The 27,582-nt window shown below is 34.4% G+C and overlaps 1 protein-coding gene across 8 annotated transcripts in view; it reads left to right on the top strand.

The window, feature by feature from the left end:
- LOC150094422 (tyrosine-protein phosphatase Lar-like) overlaps window positions 1-27,582 on the top strand; it is a 1,380,317-nt gene that overhangs the window by 1,020,935 nt on the left and 331,800 nt on the right. The window lies entirely within an intron of this gene.

Raw genomic sequence — 27,582 nt, 5'->3', positions numbered from 1 at the left:
TTCATACGTGCGCATAGCCATTTCTGCTCCCTCCACGTCATCTCACCCTGTTGCTTAAACACAGGCCATATGCAGTCAAAGTAGCTCTAGCCAGTGAGCCCAGCCTTTACAAGTGTGTGTGCTGATTGGGAAAATTAAGTTACAATCAACTTTTTATTACGATGTTATTGACCAGTTCGTAAAGAAGAACTGTAGGGTAGAATTTGTATTCAAGTAGCTAAATTGAAAAAGATAGAATATCATTTATAAAATAAATGTTGTATTTGTATTATTGAATATACATAAATTTCTAAATACAGGTACCCTCGTATAACGCGGTACTTATACAATGTGGTTTCGATATAACACGGTCTAAAATTGTAGTAACCCTGGTTGAACATGGTACTTATACAACACGGCCTACAAATTGTGGTAACCCTTTATCTTTTCATATGTTTTTCACCGCGTGACTTAAAAATCAAATTTTTATCTTGGTTAAATTTGTGTATGCCTGTATCCCGCATGTAATTATAAGTAGCGAATTTATATTAGGGGAAATACCCTTTATCATGCATGTACCTCAATTGTTTACCGTATAAAACATTTATTGTTGAAAATTGTCCTTGTTTCTGCCAGGAAAGTGCATTAAAAATCATAAGTGTGTTCATCTCAAGCTGAGCACGTTATTTTCTAGTGAGTTACATGCAATATGTAATGCTTGCTTTTTTGTGTAAAAAATTATTTTTTATAGTAATGGCCACAAACTGCAATGAAAGGACAAAACCAACATTTAAAACAAATTTAATTTCTCTTAAAGAAAAATATTCAAAATCTTGGATCGGTTGAAAAATGGAGAAAAACCAGGAGTTTTTGCAGAGACTTTGAATTTAAATGAATCAACAATTCGAACAATCAAACAAAATGAACATAAAATCTAAGAAAGTGTTTATTGCTGGGTTAACGATAAGTGTAAAGCGCATTGCTCGTGTATGCGATATTCTAATGGAAAAATGGAGAAATCTCTAATGATTTTGATTTCGATAGAAGATTGCACCTCAAAAGAAAATTCCTATGGATGGAAATCTTATTAAACAAAAAACTCTCAAAGTTTATAAACATTTATAGTGCAGACCAGGTGTTCAATGCGGATGAATCCAGGTTATATTGGAAAAAAGTGCAAAAACGCACCTATATTTCGAAAAATGAAAGATCAGCTCCTGGATTCAAAGTTTCCAAAGATAGAATTACTTTACTGTTTTGTAATAATGCATCAGGTGATTACATGACAAAACCAATATTTATTAACCAATCCTCAAACCCTCGTGCTATGAAAGATTAAAATATGCACTATTTTAATTTGCCTAAAACATTTATGCATTATGCGCAATGAAGTTTAAGTACAATTTGTAATTTTTATACTATGTATTTGTTCATAGTTTATGTTTTCTTAACTTACATGAATTACCTGAATTAAATGAAAATATATTTTTTGTTGGATATGTCATTATTGTTTATATAATTTAAAAAAAAAAAACGATTTCCGAACATAACTCCACTTTTTCTGTGTGATCTGAGACTCGCATGACGCGATTTATATAATGCGCTCTTTCTGTGGAACCTAACATCCGTGTTATACGAGGGTTACCTGTACATAGTTTTAAATGGTCAGTAATTCATTATTCCGCTAATCAGACTTCAATCACACCTCTCCTTCCCTGAATGATAACAAGAGCAAGCGTTAATTTCAAGACCAGCATTCGCCCCTGTTTAGTAACTTATAAGTTTTTATGATATCTCTTTATTTCTCTTCTTTTTCACATATCAGCCAACTTCTGCAGTATACAAACCCTCAGTTCATCCTCATAGGAGGCATTCCACATAACTCACCACTTCCTCATCTCCAATAAATCTAGATGACTAAATCTATTTACAGTAATCTAGATTTGGCCATATCACAGTTTTATTGAGAGGAATGATGTTTATTAATGAGTCGTTAATGAACAGATTAAATAGCAGTGTAGAGCCTTGTGACACACTGCTAGTCACCTGCTTTATATGTTAATGTTTCTGGACTAAAACTATGCAGAAAGATTGAAGATTAAAATGAACTCCAAGCAAGGACAGTCTCATGTATAAAGGCTTACAGTGGCACAATCTGTGATGATTTTCTGTGATTAATGCTGATGAGTGGTTACGGCAATGCTCTGAAATTTATATAGAATTAAACCATCATTTCTGTTACAGTTTATGGATTCTGTAGCACATGAACCACTTCTAGGAACGGTCTCTGTGATTTAAACCAGGATCTGTGTAACTTTGCTTTTTACATCTGATAAAATGGTCTTTGTCTAAGACATGTTGTTGAGCAAGTCCACTTTTTGGTTGTTCACGTCGAATATATTTTTTGATGTTCTTTTTTTCTTATTGTGATGGTTTGTCTTGTTTTCCCAAAGTACTGGATCCTGCATTAACAGGAAGATACTATAGATACCTTAAAAGGAGAGAGGATCTTAGTGGTCATTAATTTGTCTAGGGAAAATGGAGACTTTCCCTGTGAATAATATAAAGGTTTGTGCACTGTTCTGATTTTGTGTTGTGTCAGGAGTGAGTCCAGTTTATATGTTGTACCTTTAATGTAGGGAAGAGATATCATGTATTTATAGGCTGTTTTTTGCAGGGGGGGGTGTTGCCTTTTACAATTGCTGAACTTTCTCTTCACCCCCCCCTTCCAAAAAATTACCAATATTGTTGAAGTGGAAAAAGAAGGAGCTTTCTTGGATAACTTCAATTACAAGACAATCAGATAGGTCCCTATCATGTTCAATCTGTCGGGAACCCATACACATGCACACACACACACACAGGCAGATACTTACATGCCACTTCACATCACCACCTTGATCAGAAACTTCGGATTTTTGAAACTTAAGCCTCTGGGACAGAACGAATTTCATCCTCAGGATTTAAATTACATTTTGAACAACAGGCTCTGCTTATACTATTTTAGCAGAATGGTTACAACAGAAAATCCTCTCCAAATTCATTAAAAAAGTACACCCCCCCCCCCACACACACACACCTCCAACCAGACTGTAAATACACAATATTCCTCCCCTGCATTAAAGGAATAACAAATAAACCAGACTCACTCCTGAAACAGCACAAAATCAGACCAGCGTACATACTTTTGCACAAAGTCTTCTCCTTTCCTTAGACAAATTAACGACTACCAGGATCCCATCTCCTTCCCAGGTGTCTACAGAATCCCCTGTCAATGTGAGATACAGTACTTTGGACAAACAGGACAAACCACCATAATAATAAGAAGAAGATAACAAAAAAGGCATGTTGAGCAAGTCCACTCAAAAAAGTGAACTTGCTTAACATGCCTTAGACAAAGACCATTTTGTCAGATGGAAAATGGCAAAGTTAATTCACATATCCTGGTTTAAATCACAGAGACTGTTCCTAGAAGCAGTTCATGTGCTACAGAGCCCAGTGAACTGTAATAGAAATAATGTTTAATTCTACTTTGGAGCACTACCCTAACTACCCACCATCATTAATCACAGAAAATCACAACCGAGTGCACCACTGTCGCCTTCTATACACGTGACTATCCTTGCTCTAGTACTCATTTTAATTTTCACTCTTCAATGGTTGTATATATTCAATATTCCTTTGATAATGTTAGCTTGAGCTGGCAAATTTCTGTTATTTGTCATCTGGTCATTTCCGACTGGTCATCTTATGAACAAAGGCTATCATCTCACTCAGCCTCTTGTTTTTTTTTTTTTTTTCCTTTTAACAATTGTAAGTTCAAGTTGGTGAATTCATTCATGTTATCCATTCCATTCTTTTGTTGTCATCCTCTACTTCTCATGCCCCCAGTCTTCCATAGCATAATTGCTTTTTCCAATGATTCATCTGCCTGCATAATATTCCTAAAGTTCATTGACTTCTGTTTAGTGATCATTCAAAGAGCATTCTGTATTTGCACTCTCCAAAACCTTATTATTCATTCTTACAGCTCATGGGATTCTTAATAGTCACCTTCATGCCCAAAATTCAAATGAATCAATTTGCTTTGTGTCTTTCTTCTTAATAATCCAGCTTTCATATCCATACAACACTATTGGAAATACCATTGCTATATTGAAATACCAATACCGAGTTTTGTAGGCTTGCAAACATCTCTATCTTTCATAATTTTTGTCTGGTTAAACGTAGATTTTTGAAATTCCTTTTTAATTTCATCATCACATTGACCATCATTTCTTATTCTGGATCCTAGTAAATCATAACATTCAACCACCCCTGTTTTATCTCCCTCAATCTTAAATTCATCCAAATTGCCAGAAGCCATCACTTTTGTTTTGCTGATGTTTAAATCAAGCCTTCTCTTTTCTTTCTTTCTTAATTAACAGAATCAATCTTCCAGATCTTGTTTTGTTTATGCTATGTATGGTGTATCCTCTGTCATCTGAATATCTTAAATTATTTATTTTTCTGCCACTTAGACAAAGTCCCAGTAGGAATTAAGTCTGCAGTAAATTATCGTTTCATTAATCTTTTTATATAGTTTTATTCCAGAAACTTTAACATGAATATCTACAACTATGGAAATCTGAATATGGAAATACAGTGTCACCTGCCTTCCTCTGGATTCTGTTCTTCCATATACTACTGTTTGATATCTTCAATCAGCCACCCTTGTATGTGTATCAGCACCTTCATATCCATCTGCATTTGCTTCAGTTTGTGTAACAGAGTTCCATATAACGTCCTTTTGAATGCCTTTGCAAATTCTCTCTCTTTGCCCTTTATCCAACTCAACTGTCAGCTGTTATATAAATATATATATATATATATATATATATATAAAGTGAGTAAATTATCTGCACTATCTGTCGCATCATTTAATTGCATACTTGAAGAAAAGTTTAGCCACTATTATATTGCATATTATCTGATGAACCCTAGAAAATGAATTTGCTGAATTTGATGTGGCAAAAATATAATTAGTAAACATATTTAAGAATTTCTACTGAAAATTTGTTACCAAAAATAATAATAATAATAATGCTGTATTTGTTCATTATAAAATAAAGTAATATTTCTGTTGTAACTTTTGAGACAGGAATTTTATTTTTGTACATTCCTCCAGAACAGGGATTGAGGGTCCAAGAAATCAGTGCTTCAAAAGTAGTAAAAAACCATCCATACACAGCATGAAAGTATTTATTGTGTACAGTTATTATTATAGAATTTGCTCATATATTATGCAAAGTATACGCTAGGTGGGGAAACTTTAAAGAGAGTAGAGGAAATGAGAGACCTGGGAATGGCAGTGGATAAGGACTGGAAATTCATAATGGCAATGATGCGCAGGACCCTGACATGCAGAAATAAATAAGTTATGATGCCGTTATAAGGCCTTGATCATACCTCATATGGATTACTGTGCACAGATTTGGTCACCAGGTTTTCATGGTGACCAAATGAGGATATGTTAGAAAGGATCCAGAGAAGATTCACAAAAGTGGTCAGTGGTCTTTGAAATATGGAGTACGAGGACAGATCGAGAGAATGTAAATTGCAAAGCCTTGTGAATAGGAAGGGGGGGGGTATATGATTGAGACATATAAGCTAGTCAGGGGTTGTTATCAGGTTGACATAGAGGAGATTTTTCATAGAATAGGAAAGGTGGATAGAACAAGAGGCCATTGCTGGAAATTGTATAAGGAGGGTGTGAGGAGAGGGTTCTTGCCATGGAGAGTGGTTTGTAAGTGGAATACATTGCCTGAGCATGTTGTAAATGTAGACAACGTTGAATCAGTTTAAGGCATGGTTGGATGAGCATTGTGTGTGATAGTGTGTACCTCCCATGTTGCATCTGCCTCCATGGAGGTCAGGTGCTAATTATTAATAATAATTATACCAGGTGACAAAAATGAGGAGACTTGAGATAACAAATAAAAGTATATAGAACAATTCCACTGGTTGAAACAATATAGCCATAAATATTTACACTACAAAAGCTTTGATTTTTATAAAAGCACTTTATTATTCATTTACAAAATTTATAAAATATAAATCATTAAATATCTGATATGTACCTATAGGGGTTGTACAGGATATATTATGAAAATTATGGATACAACTACTGTGTTAGAGTAAAACTTTAGTTTAATATAAATCAAAATATACACTCGATGTTTCGACCTTCACATTAAGGTAATGGAGTATACGTATATATACAATGAAACAAGCTGCACTACAATCTACATGGCATGCTAAAGTTACTGATCAACTCAACCGTTAAAACTATTTTCCTGACCTCTGGTTCTATAAAAAAAAAAAAAAAAACATCACTACATCAAAGCTAGAGTCCTGCTATTATTATTATCTATTAGGTTACAAAGTTAAATTAAGCTGGAGAGTAACATGTTCATACAGAAAATAATAGATAAATAAATAAACAGAAATTAAAATTACTTATATAATTATACATATAAATTGCAACTGGTATGGATAGTGGTCAATAAAAAATGAAAAATTGCTTAGAGTCCTAAAGTCAGGGTTTGCTAGAAACAAAGTGGGCTGAATGTGTGCCATCCGAATTCTTGGGATTTTTAAGCCTCCATTATTATTAGGATTAGGGTGGTTAATCAAAATTTCACAGGCTTCTTTAAATTTCCGTTCATACCAAATTTTTGTATGATGCAAAGAACAAGTACTTTTCCAATCTATTCGATGTAGGGTGTTAAGAGCATGATCTGAGAGGCCTGCTTCACCAAAATTAACACTTTAGTTTAATATAAATCAAAATATATTATCATGCATATCAAGGATTTAGGCCTGGCATGGCCTGTTCCAGCCTTAGAAGTCATCGTTGAATCGTTTAAGAGGACGTCCTGGTTTTCTTTTTCCTAATGGCTTGTATTTTAAGGCTTGTTTTGGTAATCTTTCTGTTTTCATTCTTTGAACGTGTTCCATTCATTTATGTTTATATTTTTTAATTTTTTCTATTACTGGTTCTTGGTTTAATTCTTTCATAATTTTTTCATTTCTTTTGTGATCAAATAGGGTATACTTTGCAGTTTTTCTCATAAACTTCATTTCTGCTGTTGTTAATCTTTGTTTGTCTTTTTGTTTTATTGTCCAGATTTCACTTCCATACATTAAGACTAGTAGGGCTAATGTATTGTATACTTTTAGTCTGGTTTGTTTTTGAACTAGGTTTGGTTTAAATATAGAGTTAATTACACCTGTTATTTTTAAATATTTTGCAATTTTTACGTTTATATTTTTTTCATTTTCATATGTGATCGTACATCCTAGGTAGTTAAATGAATTCGCCTGTTCTAAGGTCTGTTGATATTATCATATCATAATCTTTGGATATCTCATTTAGATCTAAAATAGCTTTCTGTAGTTTATCTTCAGAATTTGTAATTATTATTTGGTCGTCAGCAAAGAGGAAAGTGTTTAAGTTTACTGTAGGAGAAAGTTTAATATCTTGATGTAAATTTTTATTCCATTTTATTATTATTTCATTTAAGTAGATATTAAAAAGAGTTGCTGAGAGGGGACATACTTGTTTGACCCCTTGGTTTATCTCTCTCGTATATGATAGCTCATGATTTAATCTTATTCGTATTTGATTATTTTCATATATACTTGTGATAGCTTTTAGGATATTATTTAGTAATTGTCTTTCTTTTAATATGTTAAATAATATGTTTCTTTTAACTTTGTCAAATGCTTTTTCAAAGTCAATAAATACAATATGTGTTTCTAAATTGTATTCTCTTCTTTTCTCTATTATTAATTTTAGGCAAAAGGCCGGGTCTATACATGATCGTCCTTTTCTAAATCCATTCTGTACTTCTAAAATAAAGTTTTCGGAATATTTCATTAGTTTGCTATTTAAGATTCTGCTATATATTTTGTAACAGGTATACTGATACCTCTATAGTTTTTAGGGTCATCTCTATTACCTTTTTTAAAGATAGGAATCAGAAATTGCTTTTTTCCATTCTCTTGGGGGGATACTAGTTGAATAAATTTTATTTAAAAATAATAAGAGTCTTTCTTTGAATCTAGTTCCTGCATATTTATATAGTTCTGAACCTAGTTTATCTTCTTTAGTTATTTCCTTTTCATTTTCATTAATTGTTTGCCAGTTGTCTTTTTTAAAATAGTTGTCTGTCCACAATTCTGTGTAGTAATTTAGAAATTCTTCTAATTTCAATTCAGTGTTTAATTTTATGTTTTCTTTGGTATCTGCATTTAAGTGTTTAAAAAATTTTATATACATTGGGTCTTATTTTATATAAATCATGTTCTAAATTAGAAACAAATTTGTTCCATGATTTTCTATGTATTTTTCTGGCTTCTCTTTTAGCTATGGCTCTTATTCTTTTATATTCTATTTCATCTTCTAATCTTTTACTGCTTAACCATTTGTGATAGGCTTCTTTTTTCTTTTTGATTATTTCTTTCATTGTATCATCCCAGATCTTCAGTTTTTTCCTTTTATTGAATTTTTTGGTCTTTCCTAAGCTTTCATTTGCTGCTGCATTTAGTATCCTTTTTATATTAAGCCTTTCTTTTTCTTCATTTTGTTTTATTTTGTCTAGATATTGGTTAATTCTTTGTTCATATAGCCATTGTACATTCGCGTCATTCAATAGTCTAGTTTAATAAACAAATGTTTCAAATTTTCTTTCTGTTCTTGTTACTTGTAGCCATTCAGGTGGTAATCTTAATTTTATTTTAACAAAGAAGTGGTCACTGCTTATTTCATATCCTCGGTGAACTCTAACATCTAGTGAAAATTTTGATGTCTTTCCATTTAATATAAAATAATCTAATATTGATTTCCATCCTCTTGCTGCCCAAGTATATTTATATATGTCTTTATGTTTATAGAAGGAATTCATTATTTTTAGGTTATTATAAACTACAAAGTCAATCAATTTTTTACCATTCCTGTTTAGAGTGTGTTCTCCATGTATTCCTATATTATTATTAATTTTCGTGATTCCAATTCTTGCATTTAAGTCTCCTGCTAAAATTATGTAATCATTTTTATTTATTTTATTATATATGTTTTGTAGTGATTATAAAAATCAATATTATCTTGTTCTCTTCCCTCTTCTGGGGCATATAAACCAATTATTGTTAAATAGCCTCTATCTATTTTTATTCTAGCTTCTATTATTCTTTCATTCCATAATTTATAATGTTTTAACTGTTTTGAAAGGAAGTTATGAATCCAGATCATGACTCCTGCTTGTGCTCTTTGGTCTCTGTCGACTCCACTGTATATCACATTAAAATTTCCGGTTCTTATAGTTCCTTTTAATTTTTTTTTTTTTTTTTTTTTTGTTTCAGTGATTACTGCTATTTTAAAATTTCTTTCATTTAATAGTTGGTCTAATTCTATTTCTTTATATGCTATTCCTCTTACATTCCAGTTTGCTATGTGTATTATATTTTGTCGTTTCCATTTTTGTTTTACCTTTTCCATTCCAGGGTCGTTTCCCATAGATTCAATCCGACTATCTTTTTCTGTCAGCTTAAATTATGTTCTCCATGTCAGGGGACTAGCCTGACGATGGAATAGTTCAGTGGTAGGGCTGCTTCCTTAAGGCTTCTGAACTAGCCTTCTTCCGAATTTAAACCCATAGGAGGAATAGGGTATATTGAAGGGGGAAAGAGTAGATTATAGAAGAATTACAGTAAGGTTTATAGAGAGGGCATAGTTGTAAGGCCAGAAATGAAAAGACCCCATGGCCCTCGAGTACTCTAATAGCATAGGGGTCATAAAATAAGAAGAGTTGGCTAATAAGGCCTTATAGGAAAGATTAAAGTAAGTGGATCTTCCTCACAGTAGTAGAAGGAAAGGAGATAGATCCAGCTTTTGGTCCATGGGAGTGCCGCTTCCCTTACAATCAAGATGATTGCCCTTTATGGCTCTGTTGGTCCATGAGTCCTTATTCAGTATATTCAGATCATCCCTCCATATACACACGCACACACACATGGTGGGCTCCCCAATCCGCTACCCAGGGGACGCGCTCTCTAGGGGTTACAGGGGCCACCAAAATATATACAGTGTTTTACTCTAACACAGTAGTTCTATCCACAATTTTCATAATGTATTCTGGTCACTGTGCAAGCATGAAAGAAAAGAAAGGGTTGTACAGGATATTTGAGAGTTCTGTATGTAAAGTTACATCATTACTAACCTCCTATGGACAATGTTTAGGAATTGTTTAATGGTCAAATTTGGATAACTGGGAGAAGAATTCTACGTAGCTTTTTAAGGAGTGTGTTGAGCAGATCTGGTCTTTCTTCTGATCTAATGTCCAATCCTCATCATCTCACGGTAGCCCACATTAGTAGGTATCTACTAGATACCTACAAATCCAGTAGATACCTACTAGATTTGTAGGTGTCCAGTACTGCACGAATGAAGATGACTAGCAATTTGGAATTAAGCTAACCAAGTTATATCTTTATTGGCTTAAACTAGCATAATATAATGGAACAACATGATAAAATATAAATATATAAAATTTCATATTTACTATTAGCATGAAGTGATTTCTAATATAGTTAAAATAATCTCAGTTAGTTATTTAATAATAGAAATAATCATTCTTAGTTAGCTTCCTCATAGACTGCAAATCAGGTATTATTGTCTGTAATTTATTTACTATTACTATTAAAAACTAAATTTTAAGTAAAATTAAGGTTCAGAATTATAAATCCCATTAGCAAATATCTACTGGGTACTGAACAAATGAGGATGGGCTTGCAATTTGGGATTTAGCAAACAAATTTACTCTCTCTTCGCTTAAACCAGAAATACATATGATGATATAACATGATGCCATTTCATCTCTGCTGGAGCATCGCCTGGATAAATAAGGTTCCTCCTGCAGATTCTGCCAGGGAGAATCTGCAAGAGGGGCCTTATTTATCCAGGTGATGGCAATCAGAGGGCCTGGTCAGAAGGTTGAATTCCAGATGATTGGAGTAGCTTTCAAAGTTTTCATCTATAAAAAAAAGGGGAATGAAACTGATTGTGAGAATTACAAATTTCTATACTAAGTGTTCCATGTAAGATTTACACAAGCATACTTAAAAAGAAGTTGTTAAAAATTGTGGAAAAGAAACTTGCATAAGAACGATCTGGATTTAGACCAAATAGAGGTTGTCAAGATCAGATTTTTTTACAACAAATTATCATATTCCCTTGAGAAATCATGGGAAGATGATAAAGATCTGTATTAAGTTTACTTAATCTGAAAAAGGCATATTTAAGTTGTAGGTAACATTAAAATTGATGTAAATACAGGAAGATGGTTTGATATATTTGATATCAGGCATTAGACAAGGATGCACTTTATCTCTACTTTATTATGATGCAATCCATATGATCTATTTGGATTGCATAATGAAAGAAAGTGGCATTAAACCTGATATTAGGATTAGAGATACACAACTTGGCTCTTAGCTTAATGCAGATGATGATGTACTCCTAAACACATACAGTGCAGGTTTCCTGAATTTTCTGACTGAATTCAGTATCATCTGCAATAAATTTGGCATGAAAATCAGTTATAAAAAGACCAAAACTATGAAAAGTATAAGTATGAACATAGAAAACTTCAGTTGATTTCTCAATGAGAACTTATGGAAGAAGTATTCTTCCATAGGTTCTCATTGAAATATTAAAATATTCTCATTAAAATATTCTAGCTATTTAGACACAATTTTTAGTGAAAATCACAAGTAAAACCTAGAAATGGACAACAGAAAAAGCAGAAGTATAGTGAGGAGCTATTTAAATAAATTTATATGGAATAAGGGAGAAATTAGCCAAAACACTAAACTACCAGTATACATGACAGTTTTCAAACCAGCTTTAAGGTATAGAAGTAAAAGTTGGGTTAGAAATGAAGTACTTGATCAAAAGGCTTTATTTCTAGAGATCACAGATATGAGATTTCTGAGAAAAATTAGAGGCCTGAACAGATGGCATCAATGGCAGAATCATGTGCTAAAAATGAAGATATTAGGAAGGAAGAAACTTGACATTGTTTGTATTCAAGAATGTGTGAGCAGAGTAAGATGGTATGGTCACTTAAAACAGAATGGGAGAAGAAAGGGTAACAAAACAGGTGTATTTGATGCCAAAATGGTAGGTAAAACACCCAGAGGAAGACCATGGTCTAAGTGGATTGATTTAATCAGAAATGCGTTAGAAGAATAAAATGCTATGCTATAACAATTTTGGAGTGCTGACAAGTAATGTTGATAGGAGATTAATCATAATATAAATCTAATTATCATCATCATCATCATCATCAAATTCCTACCATGTACACTCAAGGGGGATGTACAGGATATGATAGTACTACATGAAAAAAATTACATCGTTACTAACTGCCTATCTACAATTTTCCTCCAAATCACTCTGTTACTTGTCAAGACTCCAACATTATCAGATCTTATATTTCTATCGTCTAAGGCACTTTGTACTGTATCAATCCACCTATACCTTGGTCTTCCTCTGGGTCGTTTTGCTGCCAACCTGGCAGAGAAAACTTGTTTTGCTAATCTTTCCTCACCCATTCTGTTTAAGTGACCATACCACCTGAGATTAGCTCTGCTAACACATTCCTGGATGCTGAAATGTCAAGTTCTTTCCTAATATCCTCTTTTTAATATGATATTGCCATTGATGCCATCTGTTCACACCTCTAATCTTTCTCAGGACTCTCATATCTGCAGTCTCTAGTCTTTGATCAAGTGTTTTACTTCTGACCCAGCTCTCAGAGCCATAAGTTAAAACTGGTTTGAACATTGTCTTGTATACAGCTAATTTAGTGTTCCGACTAATTTCTCTCTTATTCCATATGAATTTATTCAATTGACTTCCCACCATACCAGCTTTGCTGATTCTGTTGTCTATTTCTATATTTAATTTACCATCTTTTCACTAAAAATCCCTAAGTAGCTGAAATGTTTTACTTGTTTCACAGGTTCTGCGTTCACAACACAGTTGACATTTTCAATGATTCTGCCTATTTTCATTGTCTTTGTCTTTTTATTGCTGATCTTCATACCATATCTATTACAACAGATATTCAGTTTAGTCAGAGAATCTTGCAGACTTGTAGCGGATTTATTTAGAAGTATAACATCATCCGCATAAAGCAAAGAGCTGACATTAACATCTCCAATTTTGATATCATGTTTAATACCACTTTCCTTCATAATGTGATCCATATAGATAATGAATAACAGAGGGGATAATGTACATCCTTGTCTCACACCAGATTTAACATTAAACCATCTTCCTGTACTTCCTTCAATTCTAACTGCTGACTTACAACTCAAATAAAGACTAAGTATTGCTTGATATAATGCCCCATTGACACCATTTAACTGCAGCATATTGAATAGCTTCTTTCTTGGCACCTTATCATATTCCTTTTCCGAATCGACAAAACTTAAATACAGATCTTTGTTATATTCCCATGCTTTCTCGACTATTTGTCGTAAAGTGAAGATCTGATCCTGACAGCCTCTGTTTGGCCTGCATCCAGCTTGTTCTTCACCAAGCTTTTCTTCCACAATTCTTCTCAACCGTTTCTCAAGTATATTTGCATAGATCTTGCCAGGAACACTCAGTAGGGAAATACCTCTGTAATTCTCACATTCAGTTTTATTTCCCTTTTTATATATGGGTACTATGAGAGCTCTACTCCAATCATTGGGAATTCGTCCCTCTGTCCAGGCTTTCTGAACTATGCAGTGCAGCCACTGTAAGACTCTTATACCACGATATTTCAGCATTTCTGGTTGAATATCATCCACTCCAGCTGCCTTTCCACATTTCAAGCCTTTGATGGTTTTTTCTACTTCAAGTATGGATATGTATTCCTGCCTGCATGTCTGGTCAGTGTTTTTTACCACTGTGCAGTCGTCACTGCTTGTTTCATTTAGCAGTTTTTCAAAGTAATTACTCCATACTTCAAGGGTATCTGTTTCTCCCATTCTCATGTCACCTTTATCATCTCTAACTCCTTTTACAGCACTCTTTCCATCATTCCTAAGCTTCTTCAACTTCTTCAACAACCCCAGAATATTTTGCCACCTTTTTGATATTTATTTTCTATATTCTTGCCAAAGTCCACCCATGACTTTTGTTTAGCTAGTTTTACACAGTATTTAGCATTCTTGCATTTGTCTCTGTATTCTCTAAGAGCACAAGCTGACTTATTTGACAGGAACTTTTGATATGCTTTCTTCTTTTCCTTCACTGCCTCTTTAACTTCCTGTGTCCAGCAGGGAGTTCTGATTTTTTTATCCTTGCAGACAACCTCACCACATGCCTCTCTGGCAGAATCAATCAATGCTTTCTTCAGAGTTTGCCACTGAATCTCCAAGGTTTGGTTCCTGTTCTCAAACTCTTTCATTTTTTCTTCAATATTCTTTGTGTATTTTAGTCTACAGTTCACATCTGAGAGTTGCTCAACTTTTATTCGCTTTAAATCTTTCTTACATGTTATTTTTTTCAATATGAAATTCAATTTTATCCTGCTCAAGACTAAATAGTGATCACTTCCAATTTCAAATCCTCTGTATACTCTGGTGTCCTGCACCAGGGAGAAAACATCACTATCAACAATAACATAGTCAATGAGACTTTTCTTATTCCTTGCTTCTTCTCTCCATGTGAATTTGTGCACATTTTTATGTTGGAACATGGTGTTAGTAATAACCAGTCCATGTCCTGAGCAGAAATCCAACAGATATTTGCCATTATTATTAGCTTTGCTGTTTTCTCCAAATTTTCCCAAAATATTTTTGTATGTCTCACAATCATTTCCTACTCTGCTATTTAGATCCCCAACAAGGACCAACTTTTCCTTTTTCATTGTGTCAGTTGCTTTTTCTAACGCCTCAAAAAATTCCTCCACTTCTACCTTAGTAGAACCTTCTGTGGGACCATAGGCACAAATAAGTCTCATTGTCCAGTTCCTCATTCTCATATTTGCCCACATTACTCTACTTGAGACTGACTGCCATTCAAGAAGATTAGCCTCATATTTTGTGTTGAATACTATAAATATAATCATGTAGTGTTATCATAATAGTCTAAACACCCCTGAGTGCATATATCAGGAATTTAATCATTGTGAATTATAAATTTCTTACTAGATGTAAAACAAGAATAGAACAAAATATAATGATGAGTATTTGAAGTATGTTTCACATCTCAAAAGAAAGATGTAGATTTGCCTTTGTTCTTAACTTTTTTTCAGACTTTTTTTGAATGCTTCATCGAAACTGCTCAAATTATTATCTCCGACTAGCTGTCATCCACAAATTGAAAAACATGGAAGGTCTTACTGTGAATTGAAGAGAATCAGTCAGTGAATAAATACAAGGAATAAACAAAAAGTACCACTGAATTCTTACAGAAAAAGAAATAGCAGTTAAAATTACCAGAATCATTTAAAGTTTCCTGTCTCTACTGAGGAATGTTATGTGCTGTCAAAATTATGTAATCTGTAGTTCAAGATGCTGCTCCAAATAGTTGACTGCTAGTTTCCATTAATACTATTCTGCATATAACTGCTAATATTTCTAAATAGTAACATCATGCAAGAAATTAAAAGAATCTCCCTTTTCTTAATTCAGATTGATGATATGCCAGGCAAATGTCAAGTATCTGTTTATTAGTATACTGGAAATATGGTTTTAATGGCAAAACAAAGAAAGAATTTCTTTTCTACAAGACTTTGAAATAACTACCTAATTAAATGGTCTAGAACTTATATCTTGTGTAGACAGACATGGATTGAACTGGAACAGTGTTATTGGTATTACTACATGACAGTTCACCAGCTATGCTTGGTTAAAAGTCTAATTTTCTTTCTCATGCTAAGACCAGCATTTGTTGATTTATTCATTGTGATGCATTGGCTTCTAAAACACTTTTAAAACAATTATGTGCTGATATGGGTTTTGCATATGAATATGAAAGATTACCATTTTACACAACACTAAGGCAGTGGTTATCTGGAGGAAATTTTTTGACATGCTTTTTTAATCTTTATGAAGTGTTTTTTTTTTTTTTTTTTTTACAATTATCAGATGAAGACAGATTACTAGCAACATTAGACATAGAAAACTTTGAAATGAGATTGGTTTATCTAGCTGATATATTATTATCTATTCATTCAGCTAATCATTATTATTATTATGATGATGATTCAGGCCATCATCTCCCACGATGAGTCAAAAGACTCATCGTGGGAGATCCTTCTTACAAAACACAGTCTATCATACCACTCCCTGAACTCATTGACTGTTTGCGCTCTCAGACAATGCATTTCATGGTTCAACTACTCTCCATGCAAAGAAACCACTCCTCCCTCTCTTACTCACAGCTTCCTTTCATAACTTCCCTTGTCCCCCCCCCCCGTTCCACGAAGTGAAAGAACTCTCCAGTATCAACTCTGTAACTACCTCTCAACAATTTAAAAGTCTCAATCATATCATCTCTCCTTCTACTCTAAACTCTGCAGTCCACATTCCCTCAGCTGATCCTCATAACTAACATTGTGCAGTCCTGAAACCATCTTTATTATCTGCCTCTTTACCCTTTCCAGAGTTAGTTTATTCCCTTCAAATCCTAGGGACCAAATTTGAGAACATTAGTCCAAGTGTGGTCTGATCAGGGATTTATACAATGGAATGACAACTCTTTTATCTCTACAGGTCAGTGTCCTTCTCAGTATTGCAGCAATCCTCGGTTACCTTCATGACCTTTGCAATATGTTCCTTGAATTTCAGGTTTCCAACAATCATCATCCCCAGATCTCTTGTCTCCCCTACTTCCTCCATTACAGCTCCTCCAACAGAGTATTCCACCCTCCCATCGATCTGTCCCAAACTACAAGACTTTACATTTTGCTGCATTAAACTGACCCCCATTTATTTGCCCATCTGTACAGTTTATTCAAATCCTCTTGCAGGGCTGCCACATCTATGCTATTACCAGTAACCCTTCCTAGCTTTACATCATCTGCAAACAACTGAACATCCCCATGCCATCCACTGACAATGCTATTAATATAAAGGTTAAACAATACAACTCCCAGTACTGAGCCATGTGGGACCCCACTTGTAACCATTTACCTCCTTGATATTGCCCCACCATACACAACTGTCGGATGCCTATCAGATAACCAATCCTGAATCCTGTTGGCCATTCAGTTTACATGTTCTATCCAATTTTGTTTGTAATTGTTTAGTTTTTCTTCTGTTGATTTTATTTTTAGTTCTTTTAAAATGTCTTCATTCCTTTCTTTTGTCTAATAATGTGTATTTTGGTTCTTCTCACGAATCTCATTTCACTTGTTTTTATTCTTTGTTTAGTGCCCAAATTTCACTATCATAATAATGTAGGCACTGCAGTTTGAATGAAAATATCCACAGATAAAACCAGAACAATGGCATTTTGTGGATAAACTCCAGTTAGAAGTAAAATAGTTATCAATAACAAAGTATCGTATATTTTCAAGCATGTTTCTTTTTGCAATATTTGGATTGAGTGTTTTATTTATTAGGCTTATAATCTGTAAAAATTTTGAAGTTTTTAGTTTTATGTCTTTTTCTCCTTCATATGATATTTTACATCCAAGATAATTGAAAATATTTATCTATTTTGTTATTGATAACTATTTTACTTCTAACTGGAGTTTATCCACAAAATGCCATTGTTCTGGTTTTATCTGTGGATATTTTCATTCAAACTGTTCTATTATAATGTTTAAATTATATGTTGCTCTCTGTAAATTGTCTTCCTTGTCTGATATTATTACCTGATCATCTGCAAATAGCAACGTATTTATTTTGTTATTCCAGGCAATTTCTATACCTGGATTGGACTGAAAATTAATTGTGTTTGACTATTAATATTTTATTAATATAAATATTAAAAAGTGTTAGAGACAGAGGGTCACTGTCTTACTCCTTAGTTTATAGATTATTTCTCAGACATTTTTTCATTTATTTTTATTTCATTATTTTTTGTATATATATATTCAATATATATAGATATTGAATGTAGTATATATCATTGAATATATATTGCATATAGTAAAATAGTAGGTATATTATTTTTGTAATATATCAGACAGTATATATCTTTTTATAAATCAAGTGGATGCTAAATCTAGCATTATTTCAAACCTGAATGTATAAACTATGAAAGTTTCGTAAATAAGTTGACCAGAGAGCTTACAGAAATACGCTAGCTGGCATTTAAGAGTTGCCCTAGCGTGGACCATATAGAAGACATAGGCACCGTCCAAACGTCTATATGTTTGCCTTTTATCGGTCCATTTTGATTAGGTTTCACTGGCCTGACAGCTGTTTCGAACTGGTTGGTTCGTTCTCTTCAGAGACTAGACAGAAACCTTAAGAGAGCAAAAATTCTCGTTCAATACTAAGGAACTTGAAGTGTCAGAGAAGTGTATTTTTTGAAATAATGCTGGATTTAATATCCACTTGATTTATATAATTGTGCATCTCCAAAATGAAGTCTTTTGGCTCTTTATTTTAGTAAATACTTTATGCACTGACAGAGAGTTCGCTTACAAAAAATACACTTCTCCGACACTTTGAGTTCCTTAGTACTGAACGAGATTTTTGCTTTCTTAAGGTTTCTGCCTGGTCTCTGAAGAGAACCAACCAGTTCGAAACAGCTGTCAGGCCAGTGAAACCTTATCAAAATGGACCAAGGCAAACATATAGACGCTTGGGTGGTGCCTATGTCTTCTATATGGTCCATTCTAGGGCAACTCGTAAATGCCGGCTGGTGTATTCCTGTAAGCTCTCTGGTCAACTTCTTTATGAAACTTTCATAGTTTATATGTTCAGGTTTGAAATAATACTGGATTTAATATCCAGTTGATTTATATAATTGTGCATCACCAAAATGAAGCCTTTTGGCTCCTTATTTTAGTAAATTTATCTTTTTACTTTCTCGAGTGCTTTTTCATAATCTTTAAACAAAAGATGAGTTTCTGAATTAAATTCTCTTCTTTTCTTTATAAGTAGTTTTAAACTTCATCCATTGTAGAGCATCCCTTTCTAAATCCATTTTGGCACTCTAACAATATTCTTTTCACTGTATATTTTCAATTTTTTATTAAGTTTTCTACTATATAATTGCAGTATGCACCTAGACTTAACTAGTGATAAGTATGAGAGAGGACATGAAAGAGTTGTTGGAAGAGGCAAGAGTGAAGAGTGAGAAAGTAAAAATAGTCAGTATATTACCTGAATATGATTAAAATGAATTAAGAAGAAGATATATGATGGTAAATCATTCAATACATAGGCTGTGTAAAAGGAATAGACTCACTCCACTCATCCAAAAATAGAATTTTTAGATGAGTGGAGTGAGTTTGAGGGAAGATTAGATTTGAATAAGAGTGACGGCCTACACCTGAATGCATCTGGTATCAGGAGTCTTGAAAAACTGATAACTAGTATGAGACCTAACACAGAGAGTCAGGGAAACTAAATTATAATGGGAGGAATGGTGAGAATATGAGTGTAATAGCAACAATGTTATATAATTATTAGCCAGCCTTGTTGGCCAAGTGGTTAGCGTAACAGCTCTCCAGCCAAAAGGCTGCTGGTTTGAATCCCGCTGTGGGCATGGATGTTTCTGATTGGCTGTGAAAAATACTAGTGGTGGTAGACGATGTTAGTGTAGATGATGCAGTTCGCTGTAGTTGGTGGATTGTTGATGAGTCTGGGACTCCTTGGAGGTTTCAGTTAATAATAATAATATAATTGTGTTAATAATGGGAATGGGCATTATCATAGAAATTAATGATTATGAGGAGAGAAATTTTGGCTTTGTGTTCATCCAGTTCAGTCCCATCAAATGTGTTCAAAGATGTCTACATATATAAGGCACTAAATCTGCTAGTTGTCCAATTATGTCATGCAGACTGCAGACAAGAGTATATAACAGAACATGCAGGTAGATTATTATGGCTATGCATGGATGTTAGGAGTATCAGAAACATAGGGGTAGAGTTTTTGTTACCTTGGTTAATATGTTGGGACCTCTGATAGCCATGTCTCACTAATGTCTACAATCTGAGGTCCCAACATATTAACCAAGGTAACAAAAACTCTAAAAATCAGGCATACTAACTGGTATGATATTGAGTGTAAAGAGTACAGTATTTTTAGGAAGAAAAGACAGGATAGGAGAGGAAGAGGCATGCTGCTAATGATGTTGGATGACTTGAATTCAGTTTGTGTTGAGACCTATCATTGTAGTAGTAGTATTTCATATGGCAGTGAATTTGAAGCCATCTGGTTTGAGGTAGAATCTAGCAAGATCAATTACATAGTGGGGTGTTTTTACAGACTGGTTGATCAGTTGTGATGATGATGATGTGGTGTTTGGTGATGAAGAAATGCATCACCAAATAGAGACGATGGGCACAAAAAGAGCAATTATAATGGGAGACTTTAATTATCCAAATATTGATTGGGTAGCAGTTAAATCTCATGAGAAGAATGAAACTGAATTTATTGAGCTGTCGTGAGACAACCTCCTCAAGTAGCATGTGACAAAAGGAAGTCAAAGAGTGTTAGATTTGATTATAGTGTCAGAGGGGATGTTCAGTTAAAGACATAACTATTCTGCTTCCAGTTGGTGACAGTGATCATATGCCACTCACTTGGGAAGTGACTAAGTTTATGAATGCTCCATTCAGAAAAGGTCACGTGCTGAACTACAAAGCAGGAAATTAGACCAACTGAGAAGTATACCGAGTTCAGTGGAATTGTATTGGTTGCTGGATGGGAAGCATTTAAAAAATACTTAAATGATGCAATATCAGAATATGTCCTAAGAGTTCGAAGATAAAGACAACCCACAGGAATTCTATCGATATGCTGCAAGTTAAAGAAAGAATGAATGTGAAAGAGTAACTCTGAATGCAAATAGTGTGAGGGTGTGACAGAAGAAGTTATTCAATTAATGAGTTGTGTGTAGAAGAAGTTATTCAATTAATGAGTGCCTTTAGTTAAAAGCTATTAACCTGGTGTATGCAACATTGAGTTCACTGCTAACTCTTCATGGAATGAAGAAACTCAAGTGTATGAACAAACTGAATAACAATTCAACAATAAGGACTCATGGGATATCAGCCCAGGTGCTGAAAGAGTGTTCAGCTGAATTGGCTATTCCTTTGACCAGCTATATAATTTGAGTCTCACAACAGGGAAGATTCTGCAGGAATGGAAAGAATATATATGGTAATCTCATTGCACAAGAGTGATGCAAAGATTGATATATCCAACTATCAACCGATCAGCATTTCAAGAGAAGTGGTGAAGATTTTGGAACAAAAATTAGTTAGAGCTCACATTCAGAAATGGATTGACAGTGAATCTCTACCTTCCCTTAGTAAATTCATGCTGTTCGTTGCATAGTAGAGATTCACTGTCAACCCACTTCTGATAAAGCTCTAGCAACTAGCTCATAATCTATAATAATATTATTGTTGAAATAAACAATGAGAATGCATACACCATGATATTTCTGGATTTTGTTAAATCTTTTGACTGAATACAGCATGGAAGACCGTTAAATAAATTGGAGAATATGAGTTTGGATTATAAAATACAGGTGGTCCCTGGGTTATGGACGACCAAAGTATGGAATTTGTAAGTACGGAACTCAGGGGTTCCGTACTTATAAATGGCCTGGGTCACACTTGCCATGTTTGAAGATTGGTTCTTGAACTCTTTTATTCCTGCTGTGGAACATTACTATTCAGAAAAGAAAATTCCCTTTAAAATTCTGATTGTGCTGGACAATGGTCCTGGACATCCAATATCTTTAGATGACCTTCACCCTAATATAAATATCATATTTTTACCTCCCAACACTATATCTTTACTACAGCCAATGGACTAGGAAGTCATTTCTGCATTTAAGGCTTATTATTTATGGCATACATTCCCACAAGCAGTCAGGGCTACAGAAGATGATGTGATGACCTTGATAGAGTTCTGGAAGAAGTATAACATCTATGATGCCATCAAAAACATTGCTGATTCTTGGGAGAAGTGAAGCAATCAACAATTAAAAGAGTGTGTAATCCTCAATTCTGTGAGGATTTTCTTGGCTTCACCAAAGAAGACATCACTAAAGCCAGAAAAGCTGTGGTGAATAGTGGCAATGCACTGCAATTGGATGTCAATGAAAATGATGACTAAACAAACACACGTAATAACCACAGTAATAAGTTTTAATAAGTAAATATTTATCCTAAGTATCATAGGACATCGTCAGTACAGTTAATTCAAACAATACTAGGAATAACATACAATTAGGGCGCATGATTACAATGGAATTCCAATATGTGTGCAGTAGCGTGTTATAGAATTAAATTAAAATATATATGGATGGGGAAAAAAGATTAAATTAAAATAAGGTAAGATATATAAAAATTATTTTATACAATTTTGTATGACAATTTCCCATACTTTAGGAATAGCAAGAACGTCATTACAGTTTAGATTTGGTCTGTGAAGTAGGTCTTCAGCACTTTTTTGTATAAACATGAATATTTTTATAAAAATCTATGTAGAAATTTGGTCTATTTTCCAATGGATCCTATGGTTTGGGTTTTCAACTCTGTGTTGTACGAGGCCAGATTTCTGCTGTTTGATAAGATGGATATGGGCTTGATGTTCCAAAATGCATTTACAAACAGATCTACCTCTCTGTCCATAGTAAGAACCTCATATGCGCCAGGTAGAATCAGAGGTGAGAGTTTGTCTTTAGGAGATGGTAACAAGTTATAGATCTGGTTGATTGGTTTGTAGGTAGTAGCAAGTTTGTATGTCTTCATAATTTTTGAAAGACTTTCGGAGATGCCTTTGACATAAGGTATGGGAATCCTACAGGTTTGTTCTTGTCTAGGTTGATGTATGGGGAAGTGACTGATGATTTTTTGAGTTGTTTAAAGATTGTATCCATTTAGTATGGCTGTATTTTTGATTATTTCCAATTCTTGGTTTAGAGATTCTTCAGAGGAGCAAAATCTGTGTGGTCTGGTTACTAATGATTTAATGATGCCAAATTTTTGAGATGGATGATGAGTACAAGAATTGTGAATGTAGCGACCTGAAAATGTCAGCTTGCGACAGACAGAAGTGGAGATGGAACTATCTTCTTTACTTAGGATGTGTAAATCCAGAAAGTAGATACCCTGTGGAGATTCTTTTTCTAGCATGAATTTGATGTGAGGATGAAGAAGGTTTATTTTATCTAGAAACAGGTGTAGTTCTTGTTCAGAATGATCCCAGAACAGCAAATACGTCATCAACATATTGTAGCCAAATTCTTGGTTTGGGCTTAAACATAAAAATTTTTTCTTAAAGCTATTCTGGAAACAGGTTGGCTAAGTTTGGTGATAAGGGAGAGACCCCATTGCTGTTTCTTCCTCTTGCTTGTAAATTTTCTCTTTCCAGGTGAAGTAACCAGACGTAATAACAAATTTGAATAATTCAACAATATCAAATAGAAATTTTTGAGTTAATAAGTCTACCGTTTCCTTATGCAGAATATTAGTGAAGAGGGAGACAATGTCAAAGCTAATTAGCATGTCAGTTTCCAACAGTTGAATGTCCTTTTTTTTGCGTGAAACTGTTGAATTTTTAATTGATGAGACTGAGTGGCCTATGTGAGGACAAAGAAGGTTAGATAAAAATCTTGATAATTTGTAAGTCAGGCTGCTAATAGAATCCATTTTTATTTATTTTTTTATTTTTAGAGGTACCTGTGGCATAATGTCATTATTAAAGAACACGTAAGTCCACAGTAATAATGTTATAAGTAGTAATAAGATTAATCCATTCCTATCCACAGATAGGAATGGATTAATCCATTCCTATCTGTTTGTAACACTGAAGATGTACTATTAGTTTTAGTATGAAATATCTGTACCTTATTTATTAATTAAAAGTTATTACTGTGGACTTATGTGTTCTTTAATAATAATAGAATCCATGACTGGTCTGAGTGGAACGTTATTCTTGTGAAGCTTAGGTAAACCATATATTTACAAGAGAAAATCTTCTTAGATATTATATTCTCTGCTCATCATCAGGTGAACTAATTACTTCCGTTTATCAAAAGCCTGATTTTACTGAACGCAACATTTTACAACAATCCTCTCCATCCCTCATAGAAGACTGGAATTATCAAAACTTTAGTGCATTGTGCTTGCACTATATGTTCTATATTTCAACAATTACAAGAACTGTTAAACATCAAACAGTATATGAAACTCATTGGTTTCTCAGAAAGGACCACACATCATCATTTTGATTCTTATTATCCTAGCTCAGCTAACGAGGAAACAATACCTCAAGTCCAAATCCCTTACATTTTTGGCATCTCAGAATCAATTTCCAAAATTCTTAAGAAATACAATTTAGTGGGTATATTCATTCCTATCAAAAAATTATCATATTGGATTCCGTCTTCTAAAGGTAAACACTCCCCTCTAACTCTTCCTGGCATCTACCAAGTTTCATGTGATATAAGACAAGTTTCATGTCTTCTAAAGGTAAACACTCCCCTCTAACTCTTCCTGGCATCTACCAAGTTTCATGTGACTGTCACCATTCTTACTTCAGACAAACTGAATGCTCACTGGAAAATAAAATACAAGAACACCATTCTTACATAAGCAACAGGAAATCTGAAAACTTGACCTGACATGGTACAGAATAGATCCAGACCAATATCCAATGGTCTGAAATGCACTTCATCTTTGTCACTGTAATTTGAATGTTTAGTTAAAGAAAGTGCTGAATCTTTACTTCACCATTTGAACTTAAATTGGAACAACTACCTCTCACTATCTAAGATATGGGAGAGTCTTCTTCTTACGATTATTATTACTACATCCGACCTCCATGGAGTCAGAGACTCATACTATTGCACACAATGCTCATCCAACTGTACCTTAAGATGATTCAGTGTGATTACATTCACAACACACTCAGTCAATGTATTCCACTCACCAACCACTCTCCATGCAAAGAACCTTCTCCTAATCCCCCTGCTCACACCCTCTTCTGCTCACAGTTTCCAGTGATAGGCTCTTGTTCTACACCCCTCTCGCATTCTATGGAAAATTTCTTCCATGTCAACCTGATAACAACCCCTGACCACCTTACATGTCTCAATCATATCCTCCTATTCCCGTGGCTTTGCAATTTACATTCCCTTAATCTGTTCTCATACTCCAAAGACCACTGACAATCTTGGTGAATCCTCTCTGGACCGTTTCCAGCATATCCTCGTCACTATGAAAACCCAGTGACCAGATCTGTGCACAATAATCCATATCAAGACCTTATACAGTGACATCATAACCTCTTTATTTCTGCATGTCAGGGTTCAACGCATCATTGCCATTATCCAATGTGACGTCTTCACAACTTCTGCAGTGTGTGTACTCTGAATTTCCGGTCCTTGTCCACCATCACTCCTAAATCTCTCATCTCCTCTACTTCCTTTGAAGTTTCCCCATCAAGTGTATACTTTGCATTCCATCGTTGCATACTAAATCTCAAACCTTACACTTTGCAACATTGAACTGATAGTTCCATTTACCTGCCCATTCATGCAATTTATTCAAGTCCTCTTGTAAGGTCATAACATCCACTTGACATAACATTACTCTCCCCCGTTTTGCATCATCTGCAAACAGCTGCATATCACTGGTTAAACCCATCCCAATATCATTAATATACAAATTGAACAACAATGGTCCAAAAACAGACCCCTGCAATGCACCACTAGTGACCTTCCTCTTACAGGATACTGCATCCCCATATACAACTTTCTGATACTTATCTGACAGCCAGGCACTGATCCAACTCAGAAGTCTGTTATCCAGTCCTGTCTGTTTCAATTTATTTATTAGTTTCTTGTGTGGGAACCTATCAAAAGCTTTTGCAAAATCCAAGTACGTCACCATATATGCATTTCCCCTGTCCAAGTTATTTGTCACCTTGTTATAGAGTACATAAGTAAGTTAGTAAAACATGATCTTCCCTTACCAAATCCATGCTGATAACCACAAAGAATACTGCTGTTTTCAACCCAATTCTGTATCCTACTTCTCACCATCTCTCTAGTATCTTCACCACAACTCCAGATATATAGATTGGCCTATAATTTGAAGCCACAGCCTTATCGCCACCTTTATGCAGTAGAACAATTTCACCTTCTTTGCACTCTCTTGAAATTGTGCTGTTGTAAGCCTTATTAAGCAGAAATGCCAAGCTGCCAATTCCCTGCAACATTCTCTTAAGACATGTGGTGATATGTCATCAAATCTTATTGACATCAAAGTTATTTCGTCATACCTCTGCTCACTCATAATTAAGCCATCTTCTCCTATGTCCTCTACACTTAAGTTCCTCATGATTTTACCCTGATCAGGATGAAGCACTCTTATAAATTGATCACTGAATACCTCAACAATGCAACAGCAGTTACCATTCAATCATTTTCATCCATTAACATCATCTTACCATAATCATTCTTTCTTCTACTTGCCACATATCTTAAAAGAAACGCTCTAGGATTTTTCTTTGCCTGTTTTGCCAATTTCTGCTCATAATGCACTTCTGTTTTTCTTACTGAGTCCTCTCCTGGCTTGTTCTTTATACTCCTCAATAACTGATTATTACCATTATTCATCTTGTACTGCCTCCAAAGTATCTTCTTCTTCCAGATTTCATGCTTAAGCCTCTCATTCGTTCATCTTACACTTACCTTATTCCGCCTTTTGGCGTTTGGAATACATTCACACATTGATGCTGTTATGTATTCCTTTGTCATGTTCCCAAGTAGCATTTATTTCCTTACCACTCAGTTCCTCATTCCATGTCTCACCACTCCAAGCTGTTGTCTAAACTTGTCATAATCACAAGTCTTATAATTCCTCATATATTCTTTCCTCACAGAAGTCTGCATATGACTAGCCACAACCGAGGTGATCACTTCATGATCACTCTCACCCACTGGAGGAAAGTGTGAAGCCCCACTCACTATTACATTCTCTGATAATATGATCAGATCTAAAACTCTTGATCCTTGCACGCCCTTCTTTATATGCTGCCTGAGATAGTTATCTCTCAAGAAATTCATTTTTCTTATTCCCAAACGCTATTTCTTCATTCCAATCTATACTGCCATAATTAAAATCTCTCGTAATAATCCCTTCCTCTGTTCACTAATCCAAGTTGTTTATACACCACCACCTGCCAACATTCCTTGGCTCATAACAATATCCAGTTAAATATGTCTCCTTTAAACTTCTATGTTACACTACATTGCCTCATAACCAGTGCCACTATTTTCCTCTTTCATGTCTACCTTATGTGGACTTAATTTCCCTGCTATCAACAGTAGCACTCCCCCTCCATTGCCCTTTC

The sequence above is a fragment of the Typopeltis vanoorti genome, chromosome 22 (genome assembly GCF_054136105.1).
Source record: "Typopeltis vanoorti isolate ZY-2024b chromosome 22, IOZ_Tvanoo_1.0, whole genome shotgun sequence".
NCBI classification, from domain to species: Eukaryota; Metazoa; Arthropoda; class Arachnida; order Uropygi; family Thelyphonidae; genus Typopeltis; species Typopeltis vanoorti.
Note: the sequence above shows the minus strand (reverse complement) of the source record. Positions and strands in the feature narration are given on the sequence as shown.